Source organism: Danio rerio, chromosome 4 (assembly GCF_052040795.2).
Source record: "Danio rerio strain M-AB ecotype USA chromosome 4, GRCz13ab, whole genome shotgun sequence".
Classification (NCBI taxonomy): domain Eukaryota; kingdom Metazoa; phylum Chordata; class Actinopteri; order Cypriniformes; family Danionidae; genus Danio; species Danio rerio.
The window spans coordinates 1722545-1749228 of record NC_141024.2 but is presented as its reverse complement, the minus strand read 5'-3'; the positions used below and the strand labels follow the sequence as shown (position 1 = coordinate 1749228).

Below are 26684 nucleotides of genomic sequence, written 5' to 3'. Positions count from 1 at the left end.
CCCTCTTCATCAGCAACCTCTCCTCTACATCAACAGCCCCTCCCTTTCATCACCAGCCCCGCATCTTCATCAACAGCCCCTCCCTATAGTCACCATCCCTACCTTTTCATCACTTGCCCCTTCTCTTCATCAGCTCCTCCTCTTCATCTTCAGCACCTCCTCTTCATCAGAAGCCCCTCCCTTCATCACCATCCCTTCATCTTCGTCACCAGCCCCTCCTTTTTATCAGTTCCTCCTCTTCATTAGCAGCTCCTCCACTTCTTCAGAATTTTTTCTCCTCACCACTAGCCCCTCCTCTTTATCAACAGCCCCTCCTCTTCATCAGCATCTCCTCTTCATCACCATTTTCCTTCACCATCAGCTCCTTCTCTTCATCACCAGCTCCCCCTCTTCATCAGCAACCTTACCTTTTCATCAGCAGCCCCCCCTTCATTACCATCCCTTCCTCTTTATCAGCAGCCCTTCCTCTTCATCTGCAACTCTTCTTCATCACCATTCTTTCTCTTCATCACCAGCTCCTCCTCTTCATCAGGAACCTTTCCTTTTCATCAGCAGCCCCTCCCCTTCATCACCATGCCTTCCTCTTCATCACTAGCCCCTTCTCTTCAACAGCAGCTCCTCTCCTTCATCATTCTATCTCTTTATCACCAGCCCCTCCTTTTCATCAGCAACCCCCTTTTATCAGAAGCGTCTTCTCTTCATCTTCACCTTCCCTTCCTCTTCATCAGCAGCCCCTCCTCTTCATCAGCTTTTCTTCATCAGCTCCTCCTCTGCATTGGCAGCACTCCCCTTGATCAGCAACCTCACCTCTTCATCAGCAGCCCTTTCTCTTAAGCAGCCCCTCCTCTTCATCAGCAACTCCTCCCCTTCATCAGCAGCCCCTCCTCTTTATCAGCAACTCCTCCCCTTCAACAGCAAGCTCCCCCCTTCATCAGCAACTCTTCCCCTTCATCACCAGCCCCTCCTCTTCATCAGCAGCTCCTCCGCTTCATCAGCGCCTCTACTTCACCAGCCCCTCCCCTTTATCACCAGTCCCTCCTTTTTCTCACCAGCCTTTCTCTTCATCAGCAGCTCCTCCCTTCATCACCAGCCCCTCCCCTTTATCACCAGTCCCTCCTTTTTCTCACCAGCCTTTCTCTTCATCAGCAGCTCCTCCCTTCATCACCAGCCCCTCCCCTTTATCACCAGTCCCTCCTTTTTCTCACCAGCCTTTCTCTTCATCAGCAGCTCCTCCCTTCATCACCAGCCCCTCCCCTTTATCACCAGTCCCTCCTTTTTCTCACCAGCCTTTCTCTTCATCAGCAGCTCCTCCCTTCATCACCAGCCCCTCCCTTTCATCAGCAGACCTTTCTCTTCATCACCATCCCTTCCTCTTCATCATCAGCACCCCCTCTTCATCACCAGCCCCTCCTCTTTATCACCAGCCCCCCTTCATCACCATCCATTCCTCTTCATCACCAGCCCCTCCTTTTCTTCAGCTCTTCCTCTTCATCAGCAGCTCCTCCCCTTCATCAACAGCCCCTTTCTTCATCAACAGCCCCTTTTTTTCATTAACAGCCCCTCTTCATTCGCAGCCACTCTTTTTTTATCAGCAGCCCCTCCCCTTAATCACCATCCCCTCCTCCTTATCACCAGCCCCTCCTTTTTATCAGCTCCTCCTCTTCATCACCAAATTTTCTCTTCACCATCAGCCCCTTTTCTTCATCACCAGCTCCTCTTCATCACTAGCACTTTCTCTTTTTCACTAGCCCCTTTTCTTCATCAGTAGCTCCTCCTCTTCATCAGCAGCCCCTCTTCATAAGAAGCCCTTCCCGTTCATTGCCAGCCCCTCTTCATCAGCAGCCCCTCTTCTTCATCAGCAACCTTTCTTCATCACCAGCCTCTCCTCTTCATCAGCAGCCCCATCCCTGCTTCTCTTCATCATCAGCCCCTCCTCTTCATTAACAGCCCCTCCTTTTCATCAGCAGCCCCTCTTCTTCATCAAAATCTTTTCCTCTTCATCACCTGCCCCTGCTCTTCATCAGCTCCTCCCCTTCATCACCAGCCCCTCCTCTTCATCAGCAGCCTATCCTCTTCATTAGCACCTTCCCTTCATCAACAGCCCCTCCCCTTCATCAAAATCTTTTCCTCTTCACCAATCCCTCCTCTTCATCAGCCACTCCTCCGCTTCATCAGCAGCCCCTCCTCTTCATCAGCAACTCTTCCCCTTCATCACCATCCCCTCCTCTTTATCATTAGCCCCTCCTCTTAATCAGCAACAACTCCTTCCCTTCACCAGCAAGCTCCTCCCTTTATCAGCAACCTCTCCTCTTCATCACCAGCCTTTCTCTTTATCAGCAGCTCCTCCTCTTCATCACCAGCCCCTCCCTTTCATCAGCAGACCTTCCCCTTTATCACCAGCCCTTCCTTTTCATCACCAGCTCCTCTTCTTCATCACCAGCCCATCCTTTTCATCAGCAGCTCCTCTTTTATATCATAAACTCTTCTTCTTTATCCTTTCATCACAAGCCCCTCTTCATCGACAGCCCCTTTTTACACCTTATAATTAGCAGATCTCGTCTTCATCAGCAGCCCCTCCTCTTCATTAGCCGCTCCTCCTCTAATCAGCAGCCCCTCTTCTTCATCAGCAGCCCCTTTTCCATCAGCAGCCCCTTTTGAAATGAAAGCCCTTTTCTTCCTCTTCGTCATCACCCCCTCATCTTCATCACTTGCCCCTCTTCTTCATTAGCAGCCCCTTCTCTTCATCAGCAGCTCCTCCTCCTCATTACTAGCCTCTCCTCTTCATCAGCAGCCCCTACTCTTCTCTTCTTCATCAGCAGCTCCTCCCCTTCATCACCTGCCTCTCCACCTCATCAGTATCCCCTCCTCTTCATCAGCAGCCCCTCCTCTTCATCAACTGCCCCTCTTCATCAGCAGCCCCTCTTCATCCTTTCATCAGCAGCTCTTTTTCTTCATCACCTCATAAGCAGCCTCTCTTCATCAGCAGCTCTTCCCCTTATGACCAGCCCCTCTTCTTCATCGGTATCCCCTCCTCTTCATCAGCAGCCCCTCCTCTTCATCAGCTGCCCCTCCTTTTTATCCCTTCGCCACCAGCTCCTTATCTTAATCAACAACCCCTCTTCATCAGCATCTCTTCATTTCTTCATTAGCAGCTTCTCCTATTCATCACCAGCCTCTCATCTTCATCAGCATTTTCACACCTTAATTAACCACTTCTACTTTTTCTCAGCAGCCCCTCGTCTTCGTCATCAGTCCCTTATCTTCATCACTAGTCCCTCCTATTCAACAGCAGCTCCTCTACTTCATCCTCTTATCAGTCCCTCCTCTTCAGCAGCAGTCCCTCCTCTTCATCGCCTCATCAGCAGCAGCAGCTATTTACTGTTCTTACACTTTTTGTGTTACAAAATATCGTAAGAGTGTGTAAGTATGATTGTTTTTGGTGGTAGCAGGTCTAAGTATTGTTAAAAGTATTACACAAAACTTTTTTTCTGTTGCAAATTTAATGAAACAGGTTTTACACGGAAACTGCTTGCTCTCATAATGCATTTTGATTGACATGTTTACCCTTTCTCTTCAAGCAGTGTCAGTCTGAACATGAGAACACAGAGTTCCAGCATGTGTTTGTGCAGTGTGAAGATGGCTGGGTAAAGCGTGTGTTTGAGATCACACTGCAGTGTATGGTGATGAATGGAAGGACGGTGGAAACTCGTTGCTCAGGTAACCAGACGGCAACCGTTTCCCCGCGTGTGGGTAGATATAGACACGATCCGCTGGGATGCAAAGCAGGAATGCCTCATCTAGCAATTACAGCGTGAAGCGCAGAGCAGCGGGCCATAGGAACTTTATTAAAGTTACACAAATGTCTCATATTTCTCTCCGCAGACCAAACTCATTCCCTCTGTAGATCATATTCATCTCTTATCTTAAAATGAGTGATTTAAAAACTCCCAAACCTATTTACTCCTGTCGGTAAGTCATTTAAGATATTGGCTGAAGCTCTTAGACAAGGTAGGGTCGTGTTGAGCCTGAATTGTTAAAAGAAGAATATGTAAATGATTCAATTTAATTATAATTTAAGACATTTTTGCATAAAGAAAATTAAACTTATTAGTCATAAACTACTCGCCCCCACCCCAGTTATAAAATTTTTACATTTTAAATAATTGTAGGTAGAAAGCTTTAAAACAGTACTGTACAATAAAAAATATAGGAACAGTGCTCAGCATAATTAAGTACACCTCAGTTTGAAAATGAATATTTTTTTCTATTTCTCAGTGAATATTGACAATGTATTTTTGTGCTTTTGTGATTTATTAAACAGATATATTTATTATAATCAGGGTTCATACAATCATGGAAAACCTGGAAAAGTCATAGAATTTTGACATGGCATTTTCCAGACCTGGAAAAGTTTTGGAAAAACGGAAAAACCCACAAAGTTTTGGAAAAGTCATGGAAATTACGTTTACACTTAGTCATTTAGCAGACATTTTTGTCCAAAGCGACTTAAGCTGCAGTCACACTAGAGCTTGTGCCTGCAAAATTCTGTCGTACGACGCTGCGAAAAGGGGCGTGGTCAAACAATATGATTAGACATTAATAAAAGTGAGTGATTGCTCTATATTTTAAATTTCATATTTTAAATAATCTTCTATTGATTTCACGCAATCACCTGATGTGATTTCACAGGTAAGAGTTCACCAAGCTTGAACTTTCGATCGCAGTGAAATGCGAAACTTGTCGCACATGCTTGCGTTTTTTGGTCTGAATGGCCTATGAATGGAAGTCTATGGAGCGAAAAGTGCAGCGTGATCGTGGCTTTATAATAGAAGTAATTTTACCTATTTTTAATAGTTTAACAAACTATTAAGATTATCTAAAATTTGTTTGACAAATATCTGTATATTGGAATGGAGGTTAGTTGTTTTTACTTCTTTTTTTGGCCAAAAACATGCTGTCACATTATTAGTGCTGTACAAGCATCATCTATTTTACATAGATTAAAAATAAATTTAAACTATTGCATATTTTATGATATGCTGTAATAAATGTAAACTTTTTTCATGAGTTACCATGTATATGTAGACATTACATGAAACATTAGGTAATGAAAATTGACATTGATAGTCATGGAATTTTTGTAGTAAAAATGTGTATGAACCCTGTATAATAATATATTAGTCAACAAACATATTTAGAAATTGAAAGATAATACAATTAAATTCAAGCAAAATATTGCAAAGATAATTACCACCTACAAAATGTCAACTAAATATTTAATCTTTTTTTTTGCTTCTCCTGACTTTTCCTCTTTAAAATTTGTATTTAATATTTTTCTATAACATATATATATATATATATATATATATATATTTTTTTTTTTTTTTTTTTTTTCTGTACTAGTTTTATTGTAAGTTATTTTGTTAGGTAAGCTCCAGATTTGGCTTCAGCACTGACTAATCTAATGTATATGCACACATATAATATTGTATAGCTTCCTATTAAAATATGAATTTTAAAGATATATTCGTGAGGGGTATACTTATATATGCTGAGTACTCTATATACCAGAAATGCCCAAACTGGGGCATGCTGGCCAAAGTTGGCCCATGGTAAGCTTTGCTTTGGCCCCCATGCCATGCAAGAATGGTTTAGAGATTGTCATTTTCAAGGTAATGTAACCTTATATTTGTTTGTTTTATTACTAAGCTACAAAAAATCCTCCAGAATCTAAAAATAAATGTTTTAATGTAAATGGTGTAAATCAGATTTAGTTTAAACTCTGCACACAATGTAGAGAGGACAATGTGGAGACTTTGGTGAGCAAATTAAGGCAAAGGCAGATTTTGTTTTAAATATGATTGTTTATGTGTTTATTGCAATAAGTTTTAAATAAAGAAAGATATATCGCCTTAGTTAATACAACTCAAAGTAATGTTTTCTGTTTTCTAATATTATGAAATGAATTAGGAAGTTACCCATGGCAATTTTAATGTAAAATTGTTTGGTATATTTATGTTTGGCCCATGGCTATCAATAATATTATATAATATTATAATAATATTATATAATAATATATATATAAAAATATATTTTTGGCCCTTCATACGAAAGTTTGGGCACCCCTGGTATATATCATTTAAATTCATATGTGAAATAAATTTTTGAATTATTGTAATAAGAAATAAGGGATACATATATATAATAATATACCAATATTTTTTTATATATGAAATTGGTAACTTGTAATAAGTGATGTATTTAGCTATGTTAATGATTACCTAATACAGAGAAATACATTTGTTATTGTATTCGTTGTTAGTTCATGTTCACTTCATACCAATAAATAATATTATACAAAATTTAATTATAAAAATCTGTAGCTGTAATTGTTGAAAAAGTTAAATGTTAACAAACTATGTTACGTACTGAATTTGTGTATGGAATATATATACAATAATGCAAAATAAGTTTATTTAAAATGCATAATATTTTCCTTTTTTATATATATATATATATATATATATATATATATATATATATATATATATATATATATATATATATATACATACATACATACATACATATACAGTTAAAGTCAGAATTATTAGCCCCCCCTTTGATTTTTTTCTTCTTTTTTAAATATTTCCCAAATGATGTTTAACAAGGCAAGGAAATTTTTACAGTATGTCTGATAATATTTTTTCTTCTGAAGAAAGTCTTATTTGATTTACTTTGGCTAGAATAACAACAGTTTTTAATTCACTGTTGTAAGGACAAGATTTTTGGCCTCTTTAAGCTTAATTTTTTTTCTTATAATCTACAGAACAAACCATCGTTATAAAATGACTGGCCTAATTACCCTAACCTGCCTAGTTACCCTAATTAACCTAGTTAATCCCTTAAATGTCACTTTAAGCTGTATAGAAGTGTCTTGAAAAATATGCAGTAAAATATTATTTACTGTCATCATGGCAAAGATAAAATAAATCAGTTATCAGAAATAAGTTATTAAAACTTGTTTAGAAATGTGTTGAAAAAAATCGTTCTTCGTTAAACAGAAATTGGGAAAAAAATAAACGGGGGTGAATAATTCTGACTTCAACTGTATGTATGTATGTATATATAGATAGATAGATAGATAGATAGATAGATAGATAGATAGATAGATAGATAGATAGATAGATAGATAGATAGATAGATTTGTGTGTGGCTTTGTATGTGTGTGGCTTTGTAAACTAAAGTTTATTTGTTTTGACTTTTATATAAAATATGATCCTCTTACCCTATTTTACTGATACTTTTATTCCAAATGGAAACTGTATTTCTATCTTTGTGTATCTTGGTGCTGTGAAGAGAATCATTTTAAAACACCGATTATTTTGAGCAAATATGTGTCGTTTTAGAAGACGGAGCGATTAGGGAATGATGAGTGTTTATAATCCACATTCCCACGTGATGTAACACGGTTTTATTGTTCGGGAGATTAGAAGCAGAGTAAGAAGTGTTAGTTAAAAACCTCCTCAGGCTCTCGTGAGTAATGTGACTCATCTTAATAGATTTGACAGGCAGCAAATCATCCCTGAGATTCCCTTCATAATGTATGAGAGAAAGAGGAATAGGAGGACTTTAAAGGGAAAACCTTGTCCTGCGAGCACTCATTGATTGTGCCCTGCATTGCTGGATTTCTGTTGGTTCGATACATGGAAACTGCGGGGTCTGATTGTGATAAGCAGTGATGTTTGTGCGTCTGGCAGACAGGAAGTGGGCGGGTTGATCGGTTGGTTTGTGTTGGGGATTGGGGTGGTGAAGGTTGTATCCATGACTATATATCGCAGTGAGTGTATGTTCATGCAGCAGGAAGCCATAGGCACATCCTATATAGAAATGTGTTGCATGGTATATATGCAAATTATTTATGTAGCACAGAAGTTCATAATTGGGTTTTCATATGTTAATTAAGTTATATATATATATATATATATAAATATAGGTATATATATATATATATATATATATATATATATATATATATATATATATATATATATGCAAATAATTTAACTTAAATTTCTAAGTAATGTAAATGACCATTTAAGTATGTTTTTCAAAAGTTACAAGAATTACACATGTACATACGTATATAAATTAAAAAAAAAATATTTTTCGCAATATATTTTAATAAAAGTTAAATATTACATTTTATATGTAAACCGAAAAATAACTTGTATATATAATTTACATCTATTGCCATATATCAGATACCTATATGGGTCTATATTGTTTATATTGTATTTACAGAGTTATTATTTTCTGTTTAAAATAAGATAAACCCAATAAGGCACAAAAAAAAAAAAAAACGCTTATGCTTAATACAACAATAAGATCAAGTAAGAATAACAGACTTTATTCAATGAAGGAACGGGTTTACAGTGGTCTCTCGTTAACCACGGGAGTTCTGTCCTAAAAAGCGTGCAATAGGCGAAATCTCACTCAATTTATTTCTAGAGCACTTCCAACCAATCACAATGGGTACCAAAGTGCTGTACATAAATACATGCAAACATACAAGGATCCAATGTACAAGAACTAACAACACATGATTAAAAGCTAAAGAAAATAAGTGGTTTGTTCAGTGACCTCTGAAAAGACTCAAAAGTTGGAGGTTCTTATGGAGAGTGCAAGATCGTTTCATAGTCTTGGAGCTGCTACTGAAAAAGCTCTATCACCTCAAAATTTTAAGGGTGATCGTGGAAATTCGCAAAGTAGTCTGCTTTAATTTTTACTATTATTATAGATGTTTAAAGGTTGTAAATCTCCTCACTACACTCTTTTGCACTTTTGTCAGACAGGCATTAGCATTTTTCCTGCAGTCACTGATCCACAAAGCTGACACCGTCCTTATGATGGTCTTGTTGTAGACAGTTACAACCCTTTAGCATTTTTGTTAAAACTTACTGCTGCTGTAGTCATTGTCATTTCCCTCCTTCTTTATGTAAAGAACTGAAGATTTATTTATTCCATATTGGCGCCCCACAGCTGCGTAACTTCTGCCTCTGGCATGTCCAGAAGTCCAACATTTTGTGCGATGGTTACCAGCTTCCTTTGTCTTTTGGGTGTTAACGCTGCAGCCATTGACGGTTCAGTTTTGTCATCATTGTGGGGTTTGTTGGGTAGAAAACTTGCAAACATACAGTACAGCACTTCAATCACACTATAGCAATGGAAGATTCATATAAATTTGGTAGGCTGAATACATTCTGTACTGTATAGGAGATGCAGAATATAGGAGAATGATTGACAGGTCTACAGCCAGTCAGGACAGAGAACAGAATGCGCTGTTAAAAACATGTAAAATTGCACACACAAAAAAAAAGCGAAATGGCGAGGGACCACTGTATTTATCTTACCCTAGTCGCAGATATATTCTTGTTTTAAGCTCAAACTTAAACTTTCATCAGCTTTTCATAAAACAAGATTTAATATATTTCTTTGTATATTTGTCATTTTGCTTTGGTGTAAATTTATCCTGATTTTAAAGAGTGTTTAGATATTTGTAAAGGAAATAAAGACAGAAATACAAAGTAAAAAGTATTTTGCTTCATATATGCAGATCAAAAGAGGCCACAGAACATCATTGCATTTGATTAAGATTTATTTATTAATATTTAATTTAACAAAGAATGTGCAAGTACACTTCTCAATCTTGCTCACATTTCATAAATGACTGTTTATATTACCCAAAATAGGGCATATTGTATATTGACAATATTAAAATAAAGATAAAATAAAATAGATAATAATGTATATTGATAATATTAAAGTAGAGATAAAATAGATAATAATGTATATTGATAATATTAAAGTAGAGATAAAATAGATTATAATGTATATTGACAATATTCAAATAAAGATAAAATAAAATAGATTATAATGTATATTGACTATTCAAATAAACACAAAATAGATAATAATGTATATTAATAATATTAAAATAAAGATAAAATAGATTATAATGAATATTGATTATATTAAAATAGAGATAAAATAGATTATAATGTATATTAATAATATTAAAATAGAGATAAAAGAGATTATAATGTATATTGATTATATTAAAATAGATTATAATGTATATTGATAATATTAAAATAGAGATAAAATAGATTATAATGTATATTGATTATATTAAAATAGAGATAAAATAGATTATAATGTATATTGATAATATTAAAATAGAGATAAAATAGATTATAATGTATATTGATTATATTAAAATAGAGATAAAATAGATTACAATGTATATTGATTGTATTAAAATAGAGATAAAATAGATCATAATGTATATTGATTATATTAAAATAGAGATAAAATAGATCATAATGTATATTGATTGTATTAAAATAGAGATAAAATAGATCATAATGTATATTGATTATATTAAAATAGAGATAAAATAGATCATAATGTATATTGATTGTATTAAAATAGAGATAAAATAGATCATAATGTATATTGATTATATTAAAATAGAGATAAAATAGATCATAATGTATATTGATTATATTAAAATAGAGATAAAATAGATCATAATGTATATTGATTGTATTAAAATAGAGATAAAATAGATCATAATGTATATTGATTATATTAAAATAGAGATAAAATAGATCATAATGAATATTGATTATATTAAAATAGAGATAAAATAGATTATAATGTATATTAATAATATTAAAATAGAGATAAAAGAGATTATAATGTATATTGATTATATTAAAATAGATTATAATGTATATTGATAATATTAAAATAGAGATAAAATAGATTATAATGTATATTGATTATATTAAAATAGAGATAAAATAGATTATAATGTATATTGATAATATTAAAATAGAGATAAAATAGATTATAATGTATATTGATTATATTAAAATAGAGATAAAATAGATTACAATGTATATTGATTGTATTAAAATAGAGATAAAATAGATCATAATGTATATTGATTATATTAAAATAGAGATAAAATAGATCATAATGTATATTGATTGTATTAAAATAGAGATAAAATAGATCATAATGTATATTGATTATATTAAAATAGAGATAAAATAGATCATAATGTATATTGATTGTATTAAAATAGAGATAAAATAGATCATAATGTATATTGATTATATTAAAATAGAGATAAAATAGATCATAATGTATATTGATTATATTAAAATAGAGATAAAATAGATTATAATGTATATTGATTGTATTAAAATAGAGATAAAATAGATCATAATGTATATTGATTATATTAAAATAGAGATAAAATAGATTATAATGTATATTAATAATATTAAAATAGAGATAAAAGAGATTATAATGTATATTGGTAATATTAAAATAGATTATAATGTATATTGATTATATTAAAATAGATTATAATGTATATTGATAATATTAAAATAGATATAAAATAGATTATAATGTATATTGATTATATTAAAATAGAGATAAAATAGATTATAATGTATATTGATTATATTAAAATAGAGATAAAATAGATAATAATGTATATTGATTATATTAAAATAGAGATAAAATAGATTATAATGTATATTGATTATATTAAAATAGAGATAAAATAGATTATAATGTATAATAATAATATTAAAATAGAGATAAAATAGATTACAATGTATATTGATTATATTAAAATAGAGATAAAATAGATTATAATGTATATTGATTATATTATAATAGAGATAAAATAGATTATAATGTATATAAATAATATTAAAATAGAGATAAAATAGATTATAATGTATATTGATAAGATTAAAATAGAGATAAAATAGATTATAATGTATATAAATAATATTAAAATAGATTATAATGTATATTGATTATATTAAAATAGGGATAAAATAGATTATAATGTATATTGATTATATTAAAATAGAGATAAAATAGATTATAATGTATATTAATAATATTAAAATAGAGATAAAATAGATTATAATGTATATTAATAATATTAAAATAGATATAAAATAGATTATAATGTATATTGATTATATTAAAATAGAGATAAAATAGATTATAATGTATATTGATTATATTAAAATAGAGATAAAATAGATTATAATGTATATTAATAATATTAAAATAGAGATAAAATAGATTATAATGTAAATTAATAATATTAAAATAGAGATAAAATAGATAATAATGTATATTGATAATATTAAAATAGAGATAAAATAGATTATAATGTATATTGATAAGATTAAAATAGAGATAAAATAGATTATAATGTATATTGATAATATTAAAATAGAGATAAAATAGATTATAATGTATATTGATATTATTAAAATAGAGATAAAATAGATTACAATGTATATTGATAATATTAAAATAGAGATAAAATAGATTATAATGTATATTGATAATGTTAAAATAGAGATAAAATAGATTATAATGTGTATTGATTATATTAAAATAGATTATATCGTATATTAATATTAAAATAGAGATAAAATAGATTATAATATATATTGATACTATTAAAATAAAGATAAAATAGATTATAATATATATATTGATAATATTAAAATAGAGATAAAATAGATTATAATGTATATTGATAATAATAAAAGATAAAATAGATTATAATGTATATTGATAATATTAAAATAGGGTTAAAATAAAAATAGATTATAATGCATATCGATAAGATTAAAATAGAGATAAAATAGATTATAATGTGTATTGATTATATTAAAATAGATTATATCGTATATTAATATTAAAATAGAGATAAAATAGATTATAATATATATTGATACTATTAAAATAAAGATAAAATAGATTATAATATATATATTGATAATATTAAAATAGAGATAAAATAGATTATAATGTATATTGATAATAATAAAAGATAAAATAGATTATAATGTATATTGATAATATTAAAATAGGGTTAAAATAAAAATAGATTATAATGCATATCGATAAGATTAAAATAGAGATAAAATAGATTATAATGTATATTAATAATATTAAAATAGAGATAAAATAGATTATAATGTATATTAATAATATTAAAATAGAGATAAAATAGATTATAATATATATTGATACTATTAAAATAGAGATAACATAGATTATAATATATATATTGATAATATTAAAATAGAGATAAAATAGATTATAATGTATAGTAATAATATTAAAATAGAGATAAAATAGATTATAATGTATATTGATAAGATTAAAATAGAGATAAAATAGATTATAATTTATATTAATAATATTGAAATGGAGATAAAATAGATTATAATGTATATTGATTATATTGAAATGGAGATAAAATAGATTATAATGTATATTGATAATAATAAAATAGAGATAAAATAGATTATAATGTATATTGATAAGATTAAAATAGATTATAATGTATATTGATAATACTGAACTGGAGATAAAATAGATTATAATGCATATTGATAATATTGAAATGGAGATAAAATAGATTATAATGTATATTGATAATATTAAAATAGATTATAATGTATATTGATAATATTAAAATAGAGATAAAATAGATTATAATGTATATTGATAATATTAAAATATGGTTAAAATAAAAATAGATTATAATTTATATTAATAAGATTAAAATAAAGATAAATAAATTATAATGTATATTAATAATATTAAAATAGAGATAAAATAGATTATAATGTATATTGATAATAATAAAATAGATTATAATGTATATTGATAATATTAAAATAGAGATAAATATATGATAATGTATATTAACAAGATTAAAATAAAGATAAATAGATTATAATATATATTAATAATATTAAAATAGAGATAAAATAGATTATAATGTATATTGATAATATTAAAATAGGGTTAAAATAAAATAGTGCTCTATGTATATTAATAATATTAAAATAGAGATAAAATAAAATAGTGCATTATGTATATTGATAATATTAAAATAGAGAGGGATGAAACAAAATAGGGCACAATGTATATTGATGTATAAAATGTATACAATGGATAAAATTTAAAATGTGTATAGTTTATAAATAAAGTAGGGCACAATGTATACTGATATTATCATATTATTTCTTTATAATTATGGAGAAATTATCTACATGCTTTTTTACCTTAATGTTGAAATTTGCACTGCATTGCCTTGTGTTGTAGAATTAGCAGAAATGTATATTAAATGAATGGATGATTTAAAGTCTTTATCAATATAGCATAGCAACCAAAAAAATCAGGACATTTCTTAATGCAAAACCTTGAAATATGCCTTCAAGTAATCTATCTGAACAATGCGTCTCAGCAGTTACAGCGTCACCTCGGGTAGGAGTTATTTTCAACAACCTATCATCAATTATTCCTTCCATGTTTGCCTTGCAATTGCGTGTATCTCCAGGTTTAGTCTTTCATATCCATTATTGTGTATAACACTAGAGGTGAATCTGATAATGTAGAGACTATTCTGCAATAAAAATTCCCGCGGCTTTAATGAAATAAAAGAGCAACTTTATGTCGACTTTGCTAATATATAACCGGATTAAATGAAATCCTCCTCCTCCTCATTAAGGAACTCATTTGGGAGGAAAAGATCATGTTATTGAGTTCGAATGTCAGGCTCGGGTTTCCATGGAAATTAATGCACAATCCTTGTGCATCTAAGTATTTAAATTTATAAGAGCTAATATATTCAGATTAATAATGCATGCAATTCATAACGAGCTCTGAGAAGTGTGCTCAAAGTTTAAAGTAGTGTTTAAAGAGATTTAAGTTTTTATTGTCTGTAATCCTGGCAGATTATGCAGGATTATGTGGGCAGCGCTGAGGTTAGATTAGAGATTACTCCCGTCTGCTGTGTAATCCAACTCAGTTTAATAACATTTCATACTGAGATCAGGGAAATACGCGGCTCGGCTCAGTAATGGGATATTGGGATCCCGTCCAGGCCTCTCTCTCCTACTCAAGTCACTGTAGTTGCATTATTTCAGCAGTATATAATAGTGGTTCTCAACCAGAATTACAAAAAAAACGAAATATATAAATATTCATACATCAACATACATTTACATGAAAACAAAAACACTATTTAAGGTGTCAAGTAAAATAGTTTTAATTTTAAAATCTAAATAATAAAAAAAAATCTCTATTAGGAAGACAAATAAAATAAGTCAAGGCTTTAAACCAGTGGTCCTCAACCTTTTTACCACCGCAGACCAGTCAACACTTGACATATTTACCGTGGCCTGGGGGGTATGAGGGGTGGAGTGTATGTAGGTAGATTGCAATGCATCCCTTTTGTAGAGAAGGTCAAACTGACCAAACAAAACAATGCTACAGCTCTTGACACAATTTTTATTTATGGAAAAAAAATCAAAAGCACTGCAGTGTTTAGGTATTCAGTACATGGTTTCCGCTACATTCATTGTTCCATGGCGGGGTGCCACACCTAATTTGATCTCGCCATGGCTACATTACAGCTTCTTTTTCAAAACATTCAGTCGTGCTTTTTTAATAGCGGGTGATAATCGCACCAAAACGTATTAAAAGGTAAATGAATTTAACAGCGCAAACTTTTCTGTAACTGTAGTAGTGCTGTGCGTCATCTGCTTAACCCTTTAAGGTTACGTGCTTACTGACAGGTGCGTGAGGCCAGCAAACACGACGTATAGCCGTTTCACTTTACTTCAGGACGCATTAATGCCGCTCTGTAGGTTTATTGGAGACATTCACAAAAATGTTCCTAGCAAAACTAATAAATGTTGAAGACATTGTTGCATAAGAGCAATAAATCGCACTTCAGCAGCGCTTATTTGAGCGCGCACAAGAAGATCTGCGCTTGAGCAGCGTATATTTGAGGGCGTCCAAGAAGTTCTGTGCACGAGCAGAAGAAATCGGCGTGCAAGCAAAGAGATTTGCATGCTCGAAGGCTATTACATAAATGCGATCTCGTCTTGTTATACTGCGCTTACGACATTTGTCATTGAAACAACACCACAGGTAGTTGGTAGATCTGTGTAAAAAAGGCCTGCTGCCACAACTGAAAAAAATCCTAGAGGAAACACTGCAGTGTTTGTCAGAGAAATGTGTGTATTACACACAAAATATGAAGCTGATGGATCAGTTCCTGTCACCTGACTTGCATCACGCTCGTGACATTCTGAAAAGGGATTTTTTTAAACTAGGTGCGCCTGAAAAGTGAGAGCGATGCATGCAAGCCTCTATTGAAAATAACAAATTTGCGCACAATAAAAATGCACTATATGAATGGCCCCGAAGGCTCTCATCATTTGTGATATCCAGAAGTTGATCTTTTTGCACAGACATGCTGGATTTACCTGATTTGTTGACAAATGGGTTGCTGATCCATTTCTTGGCAGTTCGTAGGCCTGTACACCTTCGCTAAGAAACCAAAGACGTTTGTTCCTTACTCATTTTGCAACTTGTGGGTTGAATTTGGGTGTTCAAGTGACCGAGATGTAGTTGAGAGAATACATAAATACATTTTTCAATTTAATTTTCAAATTAAAGATTGTTCAGACTTAGATAACTAATAAAATAGAAATGATTAATAATTTATTGTGCGACCCAGTACCAATTGATTCACTGACTGGTGCTGGTCTGCAACCCGGTGGTTGGGGACCACTGCTTTAAAACGCGTACAGTGTTTTTGTTAGTAATTGCTTTTTAGTATTGTTAGTTTTTTAAGTAGCTTTAATTTAAAAAATGAAAAAGAAGTCAAAGTGTTAACACTTTAAAGTTAGGGTGAAAAAGCAATCATGACAAGGCTTTAAAACACACACAGATGTTTCTTTTAGTAATTGCTTTTTAGTAGTTTTATTAGTTTTTAAAAAGACATAAAAACTGATTATTGAAAATTCAAAATTAGATTTTACTAGAAAATATTTCTTTTAGTAAATGCTTTTTATTCGTTTTATTTTTTTAAACAATCAAACAATCAAATTATTGAAACTTAAAATTTAGGTTAAGAGAAAATCCTTTAAGATTTAAAACATATTTAAAACATACAGATTTTCTTTTTTTAAATAAAAAGACAAATGAATAAACTTTAAAAACAGGTTGAAAAAGAAAATCTGACTAGGCTTTGAAACCTATGCAGATAATTTTTTTGTATGTAGGTTTTTTTTTTTGGTCATTTTAAAAATAATAAAATCTATCAAACTACTAAAACATTAAAATTAATATGAAAAAGGCTTTTAACACATGCAGTTTTTGTTATTATTTGCAGGAATAACAGGCACTAGTTGGAACAGCAGCTCATTTGCATTTAAAGAGAATTTTTGCTTAGCCCCAAAAAGTGTTTACAGCATGGTGTAATAAATGACCCGTAAGCTATTTTGAGTTAATTTCTGAATTGAATGTTGTGTGCACAAATTATTTACTCAGAAATCACTTCTGCAGACAGTAACAATTTATTAAGTCTGAAAGGGATTTTTAGAAAACTTAGTCTAGCATTCATCTTTGATAAAGTTGTTGCATACAATGCAGCTACATTTATTATATAACAATATAACACTTTAATTGTGAACAAGTGAACTTTCACACTGTACGTGCCAAGATGTCTCGAGTAACATAACGCAACTATCAGTAAAACACTGTTTATATGGAGCAACACGCTGGAATTACATCAGCAGAAATTCATACACCTAGAATTCCCACCTCAACACGATGATTTAGACACGTTTTTATTGAATAATTCATGGAAGTTCTTGAACACGAAGATCTGCTTTTCAACCCTCTGGCACACTTTCCACATTGACTTCTTTTATAAGGGTTTTAACTGGAGGAATGAGTGGAAATGGCTGTCTGTGGAAATCAATAGTATGTCACTGATGTTGTTTATGGGACGGTCTGTAAAGTTGTCACTGTATGTGTGTGTGTGTTTCTACAGAGTGTTTTAAACTCTCAGTTTGACTTGGTTTTTCTGGATCAGTGGAAAACAGCAGATTTCTGAGCACATGCAGTGAAATATGCAAAGCAACAGCCGCCTTGTGGTTTTAATATTTGAACCGCTTGGAGGGTTTTTTCAATCACCCCCCCCCCCACACACACACACACTTCTTTCCAATTATTTTGAATCTGGCATCACATGGACAAGCTTGACGGCCTGTAGATTGTTTTTTGGGTGAATGAAGATTCAAAGTTTGGAAGAGGATTTTAGGGGATGTCATTTGTGAAAGGTTTTACTCCTCCTTTCATTATCCAACTTTTAACAACAAGGAGAATCAAAGCGGTGTGTGTGTGTGTTTGGCTAGGAGTTTAATTTGATTGTTGAGTTGTTTTTTAATCGCTCTTTGTAAGAATGACATGACGAATGAGCGCGCCACAATCTGATCAACCAGGTAGCAGATACACGTTTACAATAAAAAGCAAATTATGTTAGACAGGGAGAAAATGAAGCAATTTATTTATTGTTACAAGCATTGTACTAAATTATGCAAAACTATTAGCTCATGTTTGTGCGCTTCCTGAGCTCTGAAGCGCTCGTGTACTACATTAATGAGATTTTGAGCTCAAAAAGACAAACATGGCTTATAAATACATGCAAAAAGAAAGACAGTAGAGTAAGTTTCTTTATGAAGAGTTTAGGCTTTGATTGGTCAGAATTGAAGTTATAAAAGTCATCAAACATGTACAATCTATATTTAGACTGATGAATGATATTGTGCAACAGACTCAGGCTGATCATTATTATTGATCTTTTATCCGCTGCTGATGTTAAGCCACCAAACTGAAAAATGTTTATATATAAATCAGAATATTTGACTTTTTAAGGCTTGGTAAGGTTACATTTTACTAAAACAAAAGTTGAAATCTCTATATCCTCGATTATCATCAAACTAAAGTAATAACGATTGTATTGAAATGAAGTAATCTGCAGTTGAACACAGGAGTATTAAGTTGCTAAAGCAAGCAAGGATATAGAATGGAAGATGTGTTGAAACAACAGCTTTGAGTAAACAATCTGTGTGCTTTGAAGAAAAGCAATCTGGAGCTTGAACAAACTGACATTATTATTTAACAATGCTGTACAAACGGATAGCAGCCAAAACATCTGCTGTACAATATTCTCCACCATTTTAGCTGAATTGGTCACATGACTAAAAATGCATCATTGTTTTTAAAGCTTCACAGTCCACACTGAGACTTGTAAACAAGAGTTTTCAAATTAATCTACTTTGAAACAGGTTTTAATTGTCTAAAAAATGCTGCCCGTAATATTTGTTTGTAAATGACAATGTATTGAGGCTCATGCACACTAGGACAACTTCTTGTGAGTAAATATTGGGTGCTAATTCATGTGCACACTGATGCACGCATGCACAGAGTGTAATTTAAATAAAAGAAGGCCTTTGTGTTGGGGCTGCACGATCAATCAAAAATAGATTGCAGTCTCGATACAAGCCTACACACAATCTTAATTGAGCTTTTTTACGATTTAGCCAATTATATTTTCAAGGTCAAGAGAAAAGCGTAAAAGTGAACGCACAAATCTTCACAGCAATATGGACACCTTTTTATAAGGTATAATTCACCCAAAAATGTAATTTCTGTCCTAATGTAATGATGTGTTTGTGGCTGTGAAATCACATGTGAGCTGACCGCAAGCTGTACTAAGAGGGCGCACGCATCCCCGTTAATGATGCCTACAGAAGTGGCAATAAAACACGACTTTGTGTGTAACTTTTAAACGGTTTTAACAAGCACATACAGTTGTAGTCAGAATTATTTGCCCCCCTGAATTATTTACCCCTCTGTTTAATTTTTTCCCAAATTTCTGTTTAATGGAGGGAAGATTTTTTTTCAACACATTTTTAAGCATAATAGTTTTATTATCTCATCTCTAACTGATTTATTTTGTCTTTGTCATGATGACAGTAATTAATATTATACTACATCCTTTCTAAGACAATTCTATACAGCCTAAAGTGACAACTAAAGGTCTAAGAAGGTTAATTAGGTCAACTAGGCAGGTTAGGGTAATTAGCAAAGTTATTGTATAACGATGGTTTGTTCTGTAGACTATCGAAAAAAAAATTAGCTTTAAGGGGCTAATAATTTTGACCTTAAAATGGTTAAAAAAAATATTTTAAACTGCTTTTATTCTCACTGAAATAAAGCAAATAAGACTTTCTCCAGAAGAAAAAATATTATCAGACATACTGTGAAAATTTCCTTGCTCTGTTAAACATCATTTAGGAAATATTTAAAAAAGAAGACAAAATTCAAAGGCGGGCTAATATTTCTGACTTTAACTGTTCATACTGTCTTTATTCATCTGCAATAAAAAGCGAGTGTCAAAAGTTGTACAGCGCCAACTTGTGTATCACTATATTTTTAATTTTCATTAGGGCTGCATCTATTTTGCATGTTCACTTGGTTCATGAACATCGAAAAAGTCTCATAAAATGTCTATAATTGCATGCAACATTCATCCCAGTGTGTGTGTGAAGCGTTAGTGTGGACTTGGCCGAAAACACTTGCAACAAATAATACAAGTAATTACAAGTAAATCTTTATAGTCAGATGATCGTTCAGACATTAGAGAGAAATAGCATTAGATACACTGATATTTTTCAGTGTAGCACTCGAAGTGAGTTTGCATTGGTTCATGAGAATGTAGTTTTTGTAATGTTGGCAATGGCTTGTAACTTTTAAATGGCTTTAAGAAGCACATAAATACTGTCTTTCTGCTTCTGTGCAAAAAAGGATTTTTTTTTTTTTACATTTAAGCAGCATCTACTGTCAGGGAGTGATTTTCCTCTTAGTGTGTGCGAGTCTTCTGTGAGAATCTGGCTCAAAACACTTGCAACACATGCACCTTAGATTAAATATTCGAAACCGGACAATTGCAGTGAATCCTTATAGTCAGGTGATGCTTCAGACATTAGAGAGATATAAAATATCATCAGAAACACTGATATTTCTGTAGCATTTCAAGTGAGATTGAGTTGGTTCATGAGTATGTAGATGTGTTTGTGTAATGTTGGCAGTGGTTTGCAACTCGTTAAATGGTCTTAACAAACAATACTGTCTTCTGTGCACAAAAGAAGCGAGTGTGAAAAAACTATTTTTGTTTTGCATTAAGCACCATATACTGTCGGAGTAACTTTTGCACGATCACTTAGCTCAACAGAAGATGCTTCAGACATTAGAGAGAAATAAAATATCACTGATATTTCTGTAGCACTCCAAGTAAATTTGAGTTGGTTGATGTGAATGTAGATGTGTTTGTGTTTCTATAGCATTCAGCAACTGTCTGTCGGACGTAGCGGCATGAATTCGAGATTTCATTTCATTTCATCAGATGCACTCAAAGGGCTGCCGAGGGCCGACGGCCGGCTTCATCGTAAATAACAGAGGCCGTATTCAGATCAGAGGTTTGTGTGACGTGACCTTCAGCGCTCTGGGGTTTCCTCAGAAAGTAAGGAAATGTATAGGGAGGAAAAGAAAGGGAGACGGAGGGATGCAGATGGACGTGTATTATTCATGTGCAGGAAATAAGAGGAGGAAGAAGATATGTGTTTCTGCAGGTGTTGAGCGCATCTCCGTCCCCGACTGGCTGTATTAATATTTCATATTGAAGTGATTGTCTTCTTGCGCTGTGTGTGTGTGTGTGTGTGTGTGTTTCTTTTCTCTTGGTGGGATCACAGATGGGTTTTCCAGCTGGACTGATGTGTTCATTACAGATGTTTTGTTTCGCTCTTCCTTCTGCAATCTTTCGTTGAGGTTAGGGAATTTGTAACTACTCCTCATTTTATTGTTGTTGTTTTAACCTTTACAGCTAATTAGCTAACTTGTTCACAGAGCTGGGTAGATTGCATATGAACTGTAAACAGTTAATGATTGCAAATTGCATGTCAGGATTTGTAGTCAGTAATATAATCTCTGAGATTACACATTTATGAAAGGTAATCTGAGTGCTTTTGGATTTCTTTTGTGCTAAATGTTATTTGATGTAGGGCTGGGCTGATGAACGATATTATATCAAATCATGATAAAATTTATGCCAATAACAATGATAAGCTCTGGACTTTTTTACTCTATATTGATCTAAGTGCCAATCACAAAGCACAGCTGCAACAATGGGAATCTAAAAGTGTGTTAATAATAGAGATGTACTGAAATTTCAGCCACAGAAAATTTATCAGCCGAAAATGTTATGCCATTTAATGGATCCTCTAATTTATGTGGCCTCAGTCATTGTTGGGGTACTCTTTTAAATCTGGAAGCATTAACAACTTCTATCGAAATATATATATCATTATTGTTCAATATGGAAAATAAACATCGAGATTGCATTTTTGCCGTATCACCCAGGTCTAATTTGATGTCACATTTACTGAAGTAGGATAGTTTTGTACTACTTAAACAGATAGAAATAAAAAAAATAATAACTTCATTCATTATCAGCAACAAGAGCCTGAACAGCTTCTGTTTAAAGTGCAATGAGGAGGAGTTATTTTCACACTAATGTACCTCGCTGTTTGCTGATAATAACAGGAAAACACAATCAAATCTTATGGCTTTAAATTATTTACTTTAAAAATAATACATTTAGAAAACAGCAAAAAAAACAGCAATATCACTGTGACATCAAATATTTCATCCTAAAAATACTGGAAGATGACAGTATTAATGAAAAACAGCAAACATTACACATACATTCACAAATATATACATGCAGCAGGATTATTGTGAAAAATGTAAACAATTACTGTCATTTTGTAGACAATATGTAATCGTGCAGTAGACCCTTTTCACATTTCCTGGTTTCTCTGTAGCTGAAGTCGTCATAGTTGGGAAAACTTTGAGCGCAGTGAATTGGAGAATACAACAAATATTTTTTTTACAATCTTATTTGCTGAAATAATAAAACAAAAACTCCACAATGGTGTTATAAAGACTTTTAGAAAAATGAAAAATATTGTGAGACTGAAAACGGCAGCCAAAGGAGAGAATAATGTCAAATTTACTGTCCTGTCTTATAGATGCATTAGAAACGCCTTGCACAAGCGTTAATTTTGTAATTTAAAGCAAAGATGAAAAAGTAAAAATATTAAAAGCTTTCAATGATTTAAGATGCTGAAAACCGTTAAACGCGTCACAACAGGCTTGTAAAAAGGTTCATACATAAAAAATAACTAGTCTAATTATTAGTATTTAAAAAGTAGTTTAGTCTAATCATAAGTACTTGATTTTTGTAATCTGAGTACATAATTCAGATTGCATATTATCTCTTAATAAACCAGCTCTGGTTACAACTAGATCTACAAAGAATTTATGCGCACAGAAATCCATCATATTTTTGAGCTCATCAATTAATCTGTTTATTTACATCTGTAAATGTGTGTAAATATATATATATATATATATATATATATATATATATATATATATATATATATATATATATCCCTAAGTTTATATATTAATTTTAGTAATGTTATTGAATAGTATGCAATTGTTTAGATAAATGATGTACAATACCATTTGTAAATTAATATTTTCTCTCTTTTAGTTGGTGTAATATTTTCTCTCGTATCAAACAAGTGGTTCTAATTGTAGTTTGAATATATATTTTATATTCAGTCATTTTTTATTTTATGTGTTAGGTTTTCAGCTCCTACACTTTGAGAATTTTTCCACATAGATCCACAGATTTTTTGTTTTGCAAAATCCTTTCTCGAAATAGGGGAAAAAGCTCTTGTTATAACCCATCAGATTCACTGGCAGCAGCACAGGCTCTGTGTTCACGTGTTTTGGCTAAACATTGACGCATGTTTATGCGTATGCAGTACATCTCTAGCCTGAGGGGTTCGTGTACGTTGAAAGATTTGTTGCAGCTGTGGGCAGATATCTCATATTATAAAGGTTGTGGGTCAGATTTTCATATCCATTTTCTAGGACCAAGGGTTAGGTGATTGACACACTTCGTGTAAGACTTTTTAATTTGATAAATTGGTATTTTTGGAGCTTTTTTATTGCAGCCTTTTTGATTATATTAGGTGATTAACTCCACATTTATATTTATGTTTTTCATTGTTTTTATTTAGACTAAACAATAAATCGCTTGAGCAGCGATATCGCAATGTACGTGTCCACAATAGCCACATCACAGGATTAGATTATTTATTTATTTATTTTAAGATTAAAAGATAGAGATATTGTTAAATATTACATAAATTATTTATAGAGTAATGACCATGTTATTTTATATTTGATTTTTTAAAATATATTTGAATACCAACCCGGGCTCATTGTGGAAACGTAGCCCCGCGGACGTTTCTGCGGACCGCGATTTACGTCCCGGGAGGTACGTATTTGAGCATTTTTTTTCGCGTCTCGGGCGCCTCTCGGGAGCGCGCGGCGTTCGCGCCCGCGCCGTTCTCGCGTGAAAAGCCGCTAGATCGAAAAAAAAAAAAAAAGCAAAAGCCCTCGTCTTTGATTTCGACCGCGTTTTCGGATCCCGCTGCGTTCTCGCCCTTATTTTTCGGATTCCGTTTTTCGTCTTACCTGATTTCCGGAACCTGTTGTTCCCCGGACTCGATCCCGGTCGTCGTCCACCGCGGCCGGCTCCGGCTCCTCCTCCGGGGCCTCCGCTCCGCCGACGCAATGCTGTGAGCTAAGCGGAAAAACTGATTGCATCGGGAAAGCCCTCCACTCGGAGGTGAGCCGTCGGCCGGCGAGCGCGAAGAGGAGGGGCGGAGCGGCGCCACACCGCCCCGCAGCGTTCGCTCGAAAAAAAAAACCAAACTCGGCCTTTACGTACCTCCGGCCACGTAAATCGCGGTCTCCTTGGGTTGTTGAATACTGTTAGACTCCTCAGAAAACCATACAGCACTGTTAGTTTTTAGTCGCTGGTTAGAGTGCCAGCTGGGTCAGTTGGCATTTCTGTGTGTAGTTTGCATGTTCTCCTTGTGTTGTTGTGGGTTTCCTTCGGGTGCTCCTTTTCCCCCACAGTGAATTGGGAAAACAAAATTAACCCTAGTGTTTGAGTGTGTTTGCTAATGGGTGTTTCCCAGTAATAGGTTGCAGTTGGAAGGGCATCTGCTACATAAAACATATATGCCAGAATAGTTGGAGTAGTTTTGCACTGAAATAGCTACTAAGCCGAAGGAAAAGGAATATATGAATGTATTTATATATGTTTGCAATTATTATATTTAATGCTCTGCATAGAGAAAGACTTGATCATCCCTGTTGATCTTAATTAATGAAATCTTTCCAAATAGAGCTCTTTAAATCTGATAAAAGTTGTATTCATATTGCAATATATATCGCAGCTAAACAAAATGTCACAATGTCAGATTTTTCCAATACCATGCAACTCTAGTTTTTGAAGATTTTCTTTATAAAACTGCCCATTTGCACCTGTAATCAGGATGCATTTATGTCAGTCTGATCTCAAGGCACTAAACAGACCTTTTGTCTGCATGTCATGAGAAAGTACATGCAAGCCATATGACATGTTTGGTCATTTATTTATAATTGTGCATTTCTCTGAGCAGTCCAGTAAAGTAAAATCAATCAGAATGAAATGACAAAATCTGATCACAAGAGAGGCATTTGAATGCATAATAATACCAAGAGGGAATAATAATGTCGCAACTGACCTCCTAATATCAGGCATAAAATGGCCTGAATGTACTAAGAGATGCTTTCTCTCATTAGTAGTCTAAAGGCCCCATGTGTGTTTACATCACCATAATGTGATCTATATGTGCTTTAGAAGTGTTTCTGAATGTGACAGTTTCACGCTTCAGGCTTCTGTCACTAATGGAGCTGGACATCGATTGCTTTTGTTCTGGTCAAAACCAGCTCAAACTGAAGCTAGAGATTAGTTTAACTCTGTAAAGCCTGTTGGATTCATACTTGAAACTCAAAAGCCTCTAAATTAAGAGGATGATAAAACTGATGCGCACAATCTAATATATGGTGTCTTATTGAGAGTTTAGACAGTTTTCAGCAAGTTAAATGTCATTGAGCACACACATAATAAAAGAAAATAATAAAAGAAATAATAAAGAAAATAAAAGAAATAAAAGGTGTGAGTGGGGCGGAACTTCGATAGTATGTACTTTTAAAGTACAGATATGGCTATTTACTGTAGGTATAAATGTGTACCTTATGCTCCAGTGACAGCTTTTGTACATTACCTTGCTTTATACCAGAAATCAGATCTATGCAAATAACATATGACATGCAAGTTCATATTTGGACTTCACATCCATAAGTATGTCATAAATCAGTGCTTCCCACACATAGACTTTACTTGGGCGGGCCGCCCAGTAATATTAACGCCACCCAAGTGTATTTGTTGGTGACACATGAATAATACTATAATTATCACTCTTTTACACTTTTTTGTATCCGCACAAGAAAGCCAAAAATTCTTGATCGATTAACCAGTGGAAAATCTTCTCTCGCTGTGCACCTTACTTACTGCTGGTTCTGTGTTCATGAGACCTGTCAACACTCACATGCTCTGCAAACCCACAGATGCGTCAAAATGCATCCGGCCGCAGTTTCTGAATCTCCTATAATATCTGGGATTCGGCTTTCTAAAGTTGTCGTTTTTATATGCGTTTTTGCAT

General features: G+C 32.7%; 1 protein-coding gene across 1 annotated transcript in view; it reads left to right on the top strand.

Moving 5' to 3' along the window:
* The window catches only part of ptn (pleiotrophin), a 120794-nt gene that overhangs the window by 27961 nt on the left and 66149 nt on the right, over positions 1-26684 (top strand). The gene's annotated exons all lie outside the window — the stretch shown is intronic.